Consider the following 14,110-nt stretch of genomic DNA (forward strand, 5'->3'; position numbering starts at 1 on the left):
TATAATGCAAAAACCCTACAAGTTGTGTTGGTGCTGTGGATGTAGCATCCCAGAGAGACTGCTGGGTTGGAGATGATGCTTGTCTGGGTTGGAGATTGTGGTTCCTATAGAAGGCTTCTGACAGGGGGGCTGTAGTGATGGGGTGAGAGGTGGTGGCTTCCAACTGCAGGAAGATGGATTTAGATCAGACATCAGGAGAAATTTCTTCCCCCACCAGAGAGGTGAGGCAATGGAGCAGCCTGTCCAGAGAGGTTCAAGCCTGGAGGTGTTCAGGGGCAGGCTGAATGAGCCTTTGGGTGATGTGCTCTGGTAGGAGGTGTCTTTGCCCATGGTAGAGGTGGGGTTGGACATCATTGCCCTTGTCTGGTCCTACTCCATCACCTCAGTGTCCTTCAGACACACTCCCAGGACAATTAGGGGAGATTGGAAACATTTTCTTTTCCCAAGCACTACAACTTTGGTCTGAGCTGAGTGCCACAAGCCAGGGAAGCTCAGAGGAACAGCCAATGTGTGTTTGGAGCATGCAGCCCTCACACAACCACACATGCCAGAATGGTGAGGGTTGGAAGGGACCTCTGAAGATCTCCAACTCCCCTACCAGAGCAAGATCACCTAGAGGAGATCACACAAGGACACAGCTCAGCTCAGCTCACCATGAGCAAAAGGAGACCCATGCCCACTGCTCCCAACTCTTGGCAGCTGTGTGGTTCTTTTCAATCCTCTTGCAGCTTTTTGCTGCTGGGATTAAGATCTTAATTGCTTTTGAATCTTTTTTTTCCCCTCTCCCTCTTTTCCCTCTCCTGCTCTCTCTCTCTCTCTGATCTAATCTCTGGCTGGATGCTGGTTCTGCAGCTGAGCACTAACCAGGAGCCCTCAGATTTATGTCTCTGTTCCAGCAGAAGACATCAAGGTGAGATCAGCTGCTCTGTGAATTTCTCACAGCAAACTTCAGCTCTGCTCACCCTGTCAGGGCTCTTTTTTTCCCCCCCTTCTCCTAACAAGTGGGGACAAGGCACAGAGCCTAGGCAGAGATAAAAGTGCTTGATGATGAGTTGGGTTTCCACTTCTTTTCCATTTTTTTTCCCCAGGGGACAATATTCCAAGGACACAGCTTTCAAACCACTGTCCTGCTTGTCACTGAGCTTTGCTGAGTGATGTCTCATCTATTACCCACTGCTGCCAAAGCTCAGTGAGGTGGATGAGTTAAAGCTATGATTACAGAGTTCCTCCTGACCCTAAGCTGCTCTTGGAGATGTCCACCTTTGTATTATCTAAACTATCTTTTGAGTCTTCCCCTTCTGTTGTGCAGATCAATCAATAAGACACCTCATAACTCTGCTCTGCTCCTCTGGGGCAGATTCCTCCCATATTCAGTGAACACCAGAGGAAGGCAAAGTGCCAGGAGACCTTCTTGATGTATGGCTCTGCCCTCAGCTCCAGCCCTAGGAGTGATGTGACCTGATGTGGTCTGGGGCTGAGGGCTGAAAGCACAAGCCCAGATTTCACATTTCAGGACACAATAACCTGGTATAGAAGCATGGAGTTGGTTTGGTTAGAAAAGGCCTCCAAGATCATTGACTTCAGAGAATCATGGAATTGAACCAACCAGGTTGGAAGAGACCTCCAAGCTCATAGCAGGTTATTAAGGGACTGTTTTGTGGAGCCCATGAAATATCCATCCCCAGAGGTCTTTAAGTGGTGGTTAGACAAAGATTTGTCAGGAATGTTTACAGGGGTTTTGTCCTGGGGGGGGGGAGTGGGAGGGGGGAAACAGGCAGGTCCCTCAGGGCTCCCTTCAGACTCCTTTCTGTAATGGGTTCATAGATTCATAGAATGGTTTGGGTTGGAAGGGACCTTAAAGATCATCCAGTTCCAACCCCCCCTGCCATGGGCAGGGACAGCTTCATAGAATCATAGAATCAAGCAGGTTGGAAGAGAGCTCCAAGCTCAGCCAGCCCAACCTAGCACCCAGCCCTGCCCAACCAAGCAGACCATGGCACTAAGTGCCCCAGCCAGGCTTGGCTGCAACACCTCCAGCCACAGCCACTCCACCACCTCCCTGGGCAGCCCATTCCAGTGCCAATCACTCTCTCTGACAACAACTTCCTCCTCACATCTAGCCTAGACCTGCCCTGGCACAGCTTCAGGCTGTGTCCCTGGCTGCCTGGCAGCAGAGCCCAACCCCACCTGGCTACAGCCTCCCTGCAGGCAGCTGCAGGCAGCAATGAGCTCTGCCCTGAGCCTCCTCTGCTGCAGGCTGCACCCCCCCAGCTCCCTCAGCCTCTCCTCACAGGGCTCTGCTCCAGGCTTTGAACTGGAAGGAATTGGATTCCTTTAAGGAAAGATTGGTCAGGGATTAGAACAGGGATGTGGTGGAGTCACCATCCCTGGAGGAGTCCAAGAAAGGTGTGGCCATGGCACTTGGGCACATGATTTAGTCTGTGTGATGGTGCTGGGTTGATGGTTGAACTTGTAGATTCTTGTCCTTTACACTCCACAGCTCAAAGTGGGGTTAGGTTGGAGACTAGAGGAAACTTCTTCACTGAAAGGGTTGTCAAAGACTGAAACAGGCTGCCCAGGGAAGTGGTGAGGTCCCCATCCCTGGAGGTGTTCAAGAAACCTGTGGCCATGGCCCTTAGGGACATGGTTTAATGGCCATGGAGGTCTTGGGTTGATGGTTGGAGTGGATGATCTTTAAGAGCTTTGCCCACCAAAGCAATGCTGTGATTCTATGAGGCAAGACACTAGGAAGAGATTCTTCCCCAGGAGAGGGGTGAGACTCTGGAACAAGTTGCCCACAGGAGTTGGGGAGTGTTGAAAGCCAGGTTGGATTTGGTGCACTTGGCCCAGCTCTGTGGCTTGCTCTAGCCCAGCGTGGGGATTAAAGGTCAGCAAGGCCTTTCCCTTTAACAGCTGAGCTTGAGCCTCTCTGATGTTCTCACCCCTTTAAAAGTGACTGCAGGAACCTGCTGTCATCTCCCCACCTGCTAATTGAGGCTCACCAGTTCTGTTCAGATGGGATCTTAGCAACATCTGAAGCTCTTTTTGCCACTTTCATGCATTATTATTTTTTCTTCAGTAACTTTTTTTTCATTACTTAGTCTTTTCTTAATAGAGTTCATTGCCTTTGATCCTCACATACCTTTTTTTTCCTCTCCCAGCTCCTCTGATGATCTTTTTTTTTGGTTAAGAAATCAGGGTAACTTTGAATGCTTCTCCCCACGTCCAGGCTCTACAGCACAGCTCACTGAGACTCCTTCCAAGCCTCCACGAAATGGAAATGTGACCCTGCTAAGGAAAGGCAGAAAGTGTCACCTCCTGTAAAGTCTAAGACAGTAAAAGACTCTAATTTATAATGCTGAGTACAAAGGGCTGTTTTTCTTTCAGCTAATTAACTGCAAGAAGAGCATAACTAATTAACTGGAGAGACACCGAAGGAAATAGGAGGCTGTAGCAAAGCCTTCTGACTTTGGATGCTCCTTTTCATCTTGGGGATGGGTTGCTGGGGATCAAGCTCTGCCAGGGGCTGTTGCATGGCTCTGCTTTCACTTCAGCTCATGTCAGCAAGCTGCTGGCCAGATAGGTTGGTTTCAGACCCCATAAGCTGAGCTGTTTGTCCTCATCCTCCAGAGTGGATCGGATTTGAAATCCATTTGATGGAGTCAGGTAAGTACCAACACAAAGGAAATTTGTTCTTCCCAAGGCAAAGATATTGTTGGCCATGAAGGTGCTCAGAGGGCTGCAGTAGCTCTGCTCTGTGGACAGGCTGAGAGAGTTGGAGCACTGCAGCCTGGAGAAGAGAAGGCTTGGAGGAGAGCTTGGAGTGGCCTTCCAGGATCTGAAGGGGGGTCAGGAGGGCTGGAGAGGGACTACTGACAAGGTCTGGTAATGACAGAATGAGGAGGAGGAAGGGGTTTGAAGTGGCAGAGGGGAGGTTGAAAGTGGATGTTAGGAAGAAGTTGTTTGCAGTGAGGGTGGTGAGACACTGGCACAGGTTGCCCAGGGAGGTTGTGGAAGCCTCATCCCTCGAGGTGTTTAAGGCCAGGCTGGATGAGGCTGTGGCCAGCCTGATCTAGTGTGAAGTGTCCCTGCCCATGACAGGAGGGTTGGAACTGGCTGATCCTTGTGGTCCCTTCCAACCCTGACTGATTCTATGACTCTCTGATCTCTACTCATGACACTGATTTGTGGGATCAGCTTTAAGGGAAACTGAGGAATCTCAAATGGGCAGTGACTTCCCCTCCCTTCCTCCCTCCCCTTGGAAATCCATTAAAAGACCTGTTTAGGGGAACAGGCTTCAAAACTAACTAACTAACTAACAAGTGTGCATGGACCTGATAAGACCTACAAAATTAATCACAATAATTGACACTGTTTAATGGAAGAAAAGGTACCTGCTAGGGCTGCTCCCCAGAAAAGAAGCCAGGCAATTAAAAACCAGAGAGGTATTTAGGACTTCTCTAGGCAGCTAGAGATTCTTGCTGGATTCTTCAATCTGGGTACAGCTGATAAAAGGGCAGCATGAAAATCCCTGCAGGAAAAAAAAACCCTCTCTTGTCCTGAAGAAAGAACCATTCTGTGCTGCTGATGGAGTGTATTTGCTCACCATTATTGCTCTGTGCTGCAGACACAGCCCAGGAGCAGTGCTCACATCTTCTGGGGCTGGGTTTGGATGGTTGGGAATCACAGAATCACAGAAACAGCCAAGATGGAAAAGCCCCTCAGGATCACTGAGTCCAACCTAGAACCCTGCTCTACAAGATTCACCTTAAGCCATAGCCCCAAGCACCACATCCAAATGGTCCTTAAACACACCTCCAGGGATGGCAACTCCACCACCTCCCTGTGTAGCCCATTCCCATGCAAATCATTCTCTATGTCAACAACTTCCTCCTAAAATCCAGCCTAGACCTGGAGGTGTTGCAGCCAAGCCTGGCTGGGGCACTTAGTGCCATGGTCTGGGTGATTGGCCAGGGCTGGGTGCTAGGTTGGGCTGGATGAGCTTGGAGCTCTCTTCCAACCTGCTTGATTCTGTGATTCTAGACCTCCCCTGGCACAACTTCAGGCTGTGTCCCCTTCTTCTGGTGCTGGCTGCCTGGCAGCAGAGCCCAACCCCACCTGGCTACAGCCTCCCTGCAGGCAGCTGCAGGCAGCAATGAGCTCTGCCCTGAGCCTCCTCTTCTGCAGGCTGCACACCCCCAGCTCCCTCAGCCTCTCCTCACAGGGCTGTGCTCCAGGCCCCTCCCCAGCCTTGCTGCCCTTCTCCAAGCACCTTTCAGCACCTCAACATCTCTCTGCAATTCAGGAGCCCACAACTGGACACAGCACTCAAGGTGAGGTCTGAGCAGTGCTGAGCACAGAGGCAGAAGAACCTCCCTTGTCCTGCTGCCCACACTTGCAGCCTGAGCTAAACCCTCACCTCCCTCTGAACTCCCCTGTCAGTTCCACGTCCTGCTGCAGCACCACAGCACAGCTGGGAGGATTAAACTTTCCAATTTCCAGTTGAGCTCAACTCTGATGGGAATTTCTCACCTCCAGCATATAACAAATGACTCCTTCAATAATGTTGTGCTGTCCTGCACAAGCACTGGATGTCAGGTGCCATAAAAGTAAGAGGAAACAATATGCAGCACAAACATCTCTCATTATTTTATGCCTGCTGCTGCAATTATTTGTTCTGCAAGACAGGCAAAGAGCTCCATAAATCCCACAGTTATCACCCATCTGATCTGCTTCTCAGTCTGCTCAGGACCTGCTCCCAGCATCGACCTGTCAGGTTGTGGAGTCCTGAGATTTAATGTTTGCAGACACATCCTGAGATGCCCAGGGGCAAAGCTGAGCAGAGAGGTTGCTTGTTGATACAGGCTGCTCAGTGGTTCCTCCAAGGATGCAGCTACATTTGGCCTGCAGAAGAGGAGGCTCAGGGCAGAGCTCATTGCTGGCTACAACTACCTGAAGGGAGGGGTTGGGCTCTGCTGCCAGGCAACCAGGGACAGAAGAAGGGGACACAGCTTCAAGCTGTGCCAGGGGAGGTCTAGGCTGGATGTGAGGAGGAAGTTGTTGTCAGAGAGAGTGATTGGCACTGGAATGGGCTGCCCAGGGAGGTGGTGGAGTGGCTGTGGCTGGAGATGTTGAAGCCAAGCCTGGCTGGGGCACTTAGTGCCATGGTCTGGTTGGTTGGGTAGGGCTGGGTGCTAGGTTGGACTGGCTGAGCTTGGAGCTCTCTTCCAACCTGAGCAACCTGATCTAGTGGGAAGTGTCCCTGCCCATGGCAGGGGGCTGGGACTGGCTCATCTTTAAGGTCACAGAATCACAGAACATCAGGGGCTGGAAGGGACCTCCAAAGCTCAGCTGGTCCAACCCCCTGCCAGAGCAGGATCACCCAGAGCAGATCACATAGGAACACATCCAGGCAGGTTCTGAATATCTCCAGAGAGGAAGACTCCATAACTCCCCTGGGCAGCCTGTGCCAGGCTCTGGCACCCTCACAGGGAAAAAATCCTCCTCATGTTTCCATGGAGCTTCCTCTGCCTCAGCTTCCACCACTGCCCCTTGTGCTGGCACTGGCATCCCCCAGCAGAGCCTGGCTCCAGCCTCTGCCACTCACTTGCACATCACTATAACCACTGATGAGGTCACCTCTCAGGCTCCTCTGCTCCAAGCTCAAGAGCAGTCTCCAGGCTGGGATGTGATGCTTGGAGATGTCTGATTTTCTCATTGAAAAGGAAAATCAAGCCAGGCTCTCCCTGAGGAAGAGGGGAGGGAGATTTTCTCCTCTGCTGAATGTATCTGAGTTGGTGGCACTGCTGGGCTCTCCCATCAGCTGGAGCCTTCTCTGGCTGCTAATGAGAGGCCAGGCAGAGTCGATGGCTGTGCTCTGATCTCCTCAGCTGTCCTCTTTCACCAGGGACGACCTCATTTTCATCTGCTCTGACATTCCTCTGCCCATTAGTACCCAGGGCCAGAAACAATTTGTCCAGGTGCTTTGCCTTTTCCTTTTTTTTTTTTTCCCTCTCCATTCCCACAGCAGAGCAAAAGTGAATCACAAAAACTCACCAAAATTAGAGCAGGGAAAAGACCTTTTAGACCATTTCAGTCTTCCCTCAGGGGCAGACACCGACAGGATTCCCACAGTACATTTTCTGCTGCTTTAATCAGCCCATTTCTTTTTTCATACTGGGGAGTGGGGGGTCACAGAGGATTAGAGAAGAGGAAGGTCTGGGGAATCAGCTCATCCTTTGTTTTTATCAGCAGAATTCTCTTCTGTGCTAAACCAGCAGGAAACTTAAAAGTCTTTTGCTGAATGCTTGATGATTCCGAGCTCATGTGGCAGGGAGGGAGCAAAGAGGTGTCCTGAATCTGAAACACTTGGTCTAGGCTGGTCTGATGGTTACTGCCAACTGATCACTACCCTTCCTCCCTGCAAGCTTCAATGTGGCTGTCATCCCATGGTTCCCCTGCTATGCTGGCAGCTGTCCCTGCCCCACAAAAGTCATTAAAATCACCACAAGATGGACTGGAGGTAACTCTGCACAAGAGAACTCAAGGATTTAGGAGCTAATTCCCCTCTGTCTGTCAAACCCATGTAATATCTGCCAGCCCTGAGCACAGGATGTGCTCTCTGGTGACATCCTCACCAGTGCTGGGTGAAAAAAAAAATCCCACTGCTTTCAGGGGCAGCAGGTTTAGGTCCAGGCTGGGACCCAAATGCATCCAGCTGCTGCATAATACACCAGGCTGCTGCATCCCCAGCAGCTCCCAGAGCTCCAAGGGTGTTCAAACCTACCAAGGATGCTCAGCTCTGGAATCACAGCACATTATACAAAGAGTCTTGCCAAAGCCCAGCCTAAACTCTGTGTTCAAGAAAAGGTTTGCTGGGAATGCCTAAATAAGGGAAAAGGCAAAATAGAGACATCAGTGAAAAGGCTGCAGCAAAGGGCTGGAAATGAAGCTTACTGAGGACCTTTCTCCTGATTTGAAAGAGCATTTGTTTGACTTCTAAGCTGCAGTACTGGGCTCAGTTCTGGGCTGCCCAGTTCAAGAAGGACAAGGAATTACTGGAGAGTCCAACAGAGGGTCACAAAGATGCTGGGGGGGCCTGGAGCATCTCTGTGAGGAGCAAAAGCTGACAGCTCTGGGGGTGTTGAGCCTGGAGAAGAGCAGCCCCAGAGGGGATCTGAGCAGTGCTCAGCAAGAGCTAAAGGGTGAGGGGCAAGAGGATGGGGGGCCAGGGTCTTGCACGTGGTGTCCAGGGACTGGACAAGGAGCAACAAGCACAGAGTGGAAGCCAGGAGGTTCCCCTTGAACTTAAGGCAAAGCTTCTTCAGAGTGAGGGTGCCCTGGAGCAGGCTGCTCAGAGAGGCTGTGGAGTCTCCTTCTCTGGAGAGCTTCCCTTGGCCATTATGATCCTGGGCAAGCTTCTGTGGGTGCCCCTGCTTTAAGAAGGGGACTTTGGACTGGATGATCTGCAGAGGTCCCTTCCAACCCTCCCCGTGCTGGGATGCTGGGATGCTGGGATGCTGGGATGCTGGAATGCTGGGATGCTGGGATGCTGGGATGCTGGGATGCTGTGCTGAGTAGCGGTGGGCAGGCAGCGCCAGGAGCCAGATCAGCAAGGCATAAAGCACAGCAGAGGCTGGATTTGACAAGTATCAGCACACACTAACAAGGGTTTATGAGTCCAGATGATAAACAATAAAGAGAACAGCTGCATCCCCAATGCAGCCTTCTTCTGAGAGAGCCTAGCAGAGATTTCAGCTTATTCAAGTAACATTAGCTTGGGGCAGGGTGAGATTGTTCTGCGTTTTGACCTGATTTTGTAATTATGGCTCCTTCAGAGAGAGATGTGTTGTTTAAATATCCTCTAATTTGCTTTCAGAGATCATAAACCCTCCTTTATGATCTGCCTCCCTGTATCACAGACAGATAATGACTGACTTTTGCCTTCTCTACTCGGAACAGCACGTTTCATTTGGTGCACTAATGGAGGCGTTTCGGTCCTCCTGAATGCCACTTTCTGGGCTTGAATCATAGAATCAACCAGGTTGGAAGAGACCTCCAAGATCATCCAGTCCAACCTATCCCCCAGCCCTAGCCAGTCAACCAGTCCATGGCACTAAGTGCCCCAGACAGTCTTTTCTTGAAGACCTCCAGGGACAGTGACTCCACCACCTCCCTGGGCAGCCCATTCCAATGCCAATCACTCTCTCTGACAACAACTTCCTCCTCACATCCAGCCTAGACCTGCCCTGCCACAACTTGAGACTGTGTCCCCTTGTTCTATTGCTGGTTACCTGGGAGAAGAGGCCAACCCCACCTGGCTACAGCCTCCCTGCAGGCAGCTGCAGGCAGCAATCAGCTCTGCCCTGAGCCTCCTCTGCTGCAGGCTGCACATCCCCAGCTCCCTCAGCCTCTCCTCACAGGGTTTGTGCTCCAGGCCCTTCACCAGCTTTGTTGCCCTTCTCTGGACACCTTCCAGCACCTCAACATCTTTCTTGAATTGAGGGGCCCAGAACTGGACACAACACTCAAGGTGTGGCCTAAGCAGTGCTGAGTACAGGGGCTAATTGTTATAGCTTAATGAGAGAAATTAGATCATTGACAAACACAGGAGGGAAGGGGCTGGCTTTCTGGCATGCAAAAAGGAAGGGGACTCTAATGACCCTAAGGGAACTCTAATGACACTGGGAGAACATTCATTTGCTCCTTAAGTGAAATTTGAAGGGGAAACTTTAATGATGCTGGGAAGCAACAAAAAAATCAGACTCTCTTGTTAAACTAAATTCCAAGAGAAGGCTGTGCCTGAGCTGGACAGCACATTAAGCATCAAAGACTCATCAGTGATTCACAGAAGCCTCTTTTTAGATCTTCTTTTTTTTTTCTCCTTCTTCTCAGTGACATGAATTATTTTCATGGGAAAAGAGATGAAGATATCTGAGATGAAGATATCTGAGATGAAGAAGAGGAGAGAATCTTTTTTTCTCCCCACTCTGTCCTTGGGAAACAGGCAGGAGATAAATAAAGCTTCAGCATAAAGGGCTGTTTGAAAACCAAACCAAACCCAACTTGGTGTTTACTTTTCATGATGTGAATGTAGGAAAAAAAACCCACCAGGATCTGAAAAGGGTTGATCTGTTTGCAGCTAACCTAAGGGGAAATGGATGTTAGGGAGAAGTTGTTTGCAGGGAGGGTGGTGAGACACTGGCACAGGTTGAGGGGGGTGAGACACTGGCACAGGTTGCCCAGGGAGGTTGTGGAGCACAGAAGCACCCAATGTGATCTTTGATCACATTGGGTGCTTCTGTGCTCCACAACCTCCCTGGAGGTGTTCAAGGCCAGGCTGGATGAGGTCTTGAGCAACCTCTTCTAGTGGGAGGTGTCCCTGCCTATGGTAGGAGGTTGGAACTGGCTGAGCTTTGAGCTCCCTTCCAACCTAACCCATTCTATGATTAATTACTCCAGGATGTGGTCATGGTGGTGTTGGATCATCTATTGGACTTGACCTTATGATCTTGATAGGTTGGACTGGATGATCTTGGAGGTCTCTTCCAACCTGGTTGATTCTATGATTCTAACACCACCTAGGACCATCAAGTCCAACCACCAACTTCAGACCACCATGGCCATTAAACCACATCCTGCAATGCCATCCCTAATTAATGACCACTTTGCCATGCCCAAAGAATTCCAGTGCTGCTTTGGTCCCTCCAAAATTCAGTCTGCTTCTATTTCACCAGGGTGCAGACTTTGGGGCCTCATCAGTCCTACCAGGTAGTGATAGGAGTGGGGGGAATGGAACATTCTGTGATTCTGTGCTCCACAACCTCCCTGGAGGTGTTCAGGACCAGGTTGGATGAGACTTTAAGCAACCTGTTCTAGTGGGAGGTGTCCTTGCCTATGGCAGGGAAGTGGCTGAGCTTTGAGGTCCCTTCCAACCTAACCCATTCTCTGATTCTATGATTCTAATAATCCTCTTTCTGAGGAAGGATCTTGAAGAGTTAATTAGGCATGACACTAAGAAATTAAGCCTGACTTCAGCCCAGCTTTAAAGCATTTCCTTGCCATTGTATGACAAATAGGGACACTGAGGCAAGGAGAGCTAAGCTCCTTTCCTTGACACACTCCTAATTCCAGAATAATCCCTTTGCAGCTCCTAACAGGCTTTGGAAGAGCACACAGCAGATTCTGACACCGTTAACCTGATTTTGAAGGCAACTGAAGAGAAGCAAAATGCATTTTCATGGGATTTGGTGCATTAGGAAGGCACAGAGCAGTGTGTGGATGCTGCCATTCAAGTCCTTGCTTTTTTCCTTTCACCCACCAGCTATTTCCAGATGATTTTCCCTGCCTCTCAGTACTCTGTTTTCACCTCCCACCCTTGTCTCTCAGTTGTGGATGCTCATGAGCTGCTCTGCTGTGTTTGCCTGTTCCTTGGCAATGCAGAGCTTGCATCTCAGAGGTGGATGCTAACATCTGCTAGAATACAAATAATAACTCTGAGGACACAATTAAAGGCAATTGAGCAGCTCTGGAGCCCCCAACACAAGAAGGACATGGAACTGTGTGAGCCAGTCCAGAGGAGACCACAAAGATGCTCAGAGGGCTGCAGCAGCTCTGCTCTGAGGACAGGCTGAGAGAGTTTGGGCTCTGCAGCCTGGAGAAGAGAAGGCTTGGAGGAGACCTTGGAGTGACCTTCCAGGATCTGAAGGGGGCTCCAGGAGGACTGGGGAGGGACTATTGACAAGGTCTTGTAATGACAGGATAAGGAAGAATGGGTTTGAAGTGGCAGAGGGGAGATTGAAAGTGGATGTTAGGAAGAGCTTCTTTCTAGTGAGGATGGTGAGACCCTGGCACAGGTTGCCCAGGGAGGTTGTGGAGCACAGAAGCACCCCAGAGGTGCTCAAGGCCAGACTGGACGAGTCCTTGAGTGACCTGTTCTAGTGGGAGGTGCCTATGGCAAGGGGTTGGAAGTGGCTGAGTTTTGTGTTCCCTTCCAACCTAAACCATTCTATGATTTCTTCCTGGAAACATGCTCACAAATCCCACTGTCCTGCTCAGATGAGTGGAGAATCATCCTGGAAGTACCCAAACCTGGCTCTGCAGCAGTGGATGCTCAGGAATGGCTCCTTCCAGCAAACTCATCCCAAATATCCACACTTCATTCACCCAGGAGGTACCCAAGCCTGGCTCTGCAGCAGTGGATGCTCAGCAATGGCTCCTCCCAGCAACCTCATCCCAAATATCCACACTTCATTCATCCAGGAGGTACCCAAGCCTGGCTCTGCAGCAGTGGATGCTCAGCAATGGCTCCTCCCAGCAAACTCATCCCAAATATCCACACTTCATTCATCCAGGAGGTGCCCAAGCCTGGCTCTGCAGCAGTGGATGCTCAGCAATGGCTCCTCCCAGCAAACTCATCCCAAATATCCACACTTCATTCACCCAGGAGGTATCCAAGCCTGGCTCTGCAGCAGTGGATGCTCAGCAATGGCTCCTCCCAGCAAACTCATCCCAAATATCCACATGTAATTCATTAGCTGACACTGGAGGACAGTGGAGTGCAAACATGACAAGCAAGCATCAGCCACAGAGGTATTCAGCAGTACCATCTATCAGAGGTGCCTCGTCCCCTTAACTGTGGGTACTGAGGTTGTGCTGCTATCAATCAATCAATCAATCAATCAATCAATCACCAAACGTCTCCCTTCTCCCTCCTGCTGCCATCCATCACTGCAGGTTTCCAACTGTACATCCATCACCTCGTGTTCCTCAGCAGTGTCCATCATGCTGCTATCTGAGGGCTGAGCCAGATGGGAGGAGGCGCAGCGTGAACTCCCGAGTGGGCAGACAAACCCTCTGGTATCTCTCCTCCCCTCCTCCTCAGTTTCATTTTCAGGGTTGGGGGGGGGAGAGAACAGCCAGGGAAATCTTTAGAGGGTGATTTCTCTCCACCAGCCTCATTCTTCCCTTCACCAGCCACCAGCCCTCCTCCTCCTCCTCCCACCCAGGAGTTATTAGATGACATAACATTCACTGTGGTGAAATATATTATTCAAAGCCAAGTGGCTCCAAATTGAAATGCTTCCATGGTCATGAACCCAGGCTGCAGTGAAGAATAAATCCCTTTCTCTGGGCAGCATTCTCAGCCTTGCCTCGGCCAGGAGCAAGTCCTTTAGAACACTCTGGGACCCTGAGCCTGAACCAGATCAAATGTGACTTCTTAAAAATAGGATGCTTGCTCCTCTCTGCTTTTCCTCCTTGGGGTCGACAATGGGAGATAAATTTGCACGGCAGGAACCTTTTGTGGGCCCTGCTGCTGAGGCAATTTGCAGTTTGCTGTGCAAAAGGCATCTCACGGCACATTTATCACCCCCTGCCACTGGCTACAATTCAACCCACTGGGAGCCACCGAGCAGAGGTGCTGAGCACAGCTCCTGCCGCATCACTCTACATAATAATGGGGGCTGGGGGAAGCAGGGGACAAATGGAGAGGCTGCTCCAGAAAGGCTCAGCTGGGGAATGGAGGTGGAGGGAGCAGAGAAGGGCAATGAGGCTGGGGAGAGGTCTGGCAAACAGGACCTAAGAGGAGTGGCTGAGCGAAGCAGGGTTTAGTCTGGGGAAGAGCAGGCTCAGGGCAGACCTCATTGCTGTTTGCAACCACCTGAACCTGCCTTCCCCTGCCTGATTCTATGCTTCTATGATTCCAACTCATTGCTGTCTGCAACCACCTGAACCTCCCTTCCCCTGCCTGATTCTATGCTTCTAACTCATTGCTGTCTGCAACCATCTGAAGCTCCCTTCCCCTGCCTGATTCTATGCTTCTAACTCACTGCTGTCTGCAACCACCTGAACCTGCCTTCCCCTGCCTGATTCTATGCTTCTATGATTCCAACTCATTGCTGTCTGCAACCACCTGAACCTCCCTTCCCCTGCCTGATTCTATGCTTCTATGATTCCAACTCATTGCTATCCACAACCACCTGAAGCTCCCTTCCCCTGCCTGATCCTATGCTTCTATGATTCCAACTCATTGCTGTCTACAACCACCTGAAGCTCCCTTCCCCTGCCTGATTCTATGCTTCTATGCTTCTAACTCATTGCGATCCACAAC

At 50.6% G+C, this 14,110-nt stretch overlaps 1 long non-coding RNA gene across 1 annotated transcript in view; it reads right to left on the reverse strand.

Annotated features, from left to right (window-relative positions):
- Positions 1-3,105: 3,105 nt before the first annotated feature.
- LOC135191500 (uncharacterized) overlaps positions 3,106-14,110 on the reverse strand; it is a 95,120-nt gene continuing 84,115 nt past the window's right edge. Inside the window, exon 3 of the long non-coding RNA XR_010308834.1 lies at positions 3,106-3,291. This is a non-coding gene — a long non-coding RNA (uncharacterized LOC135191500). The remainder of the gene's footprint in view (positions 3,292-14,110) is intronic.

The sequence above is a fragment of the Pogoniulus pusillus genome, chromosome 39 (assembly GCF_015220805.1).
Source record: "Pogoniulus pusillus isolate bPogPus1 chromosome 39, bPogPus1.pri, whole genome shotgun sequence".
Lineage (NCBI taxonomy): Eukaryota > Metazoa > Chordata > Aves > Piciformes > Lybiidae > Pogoniulus > Pogoniulus pusillus.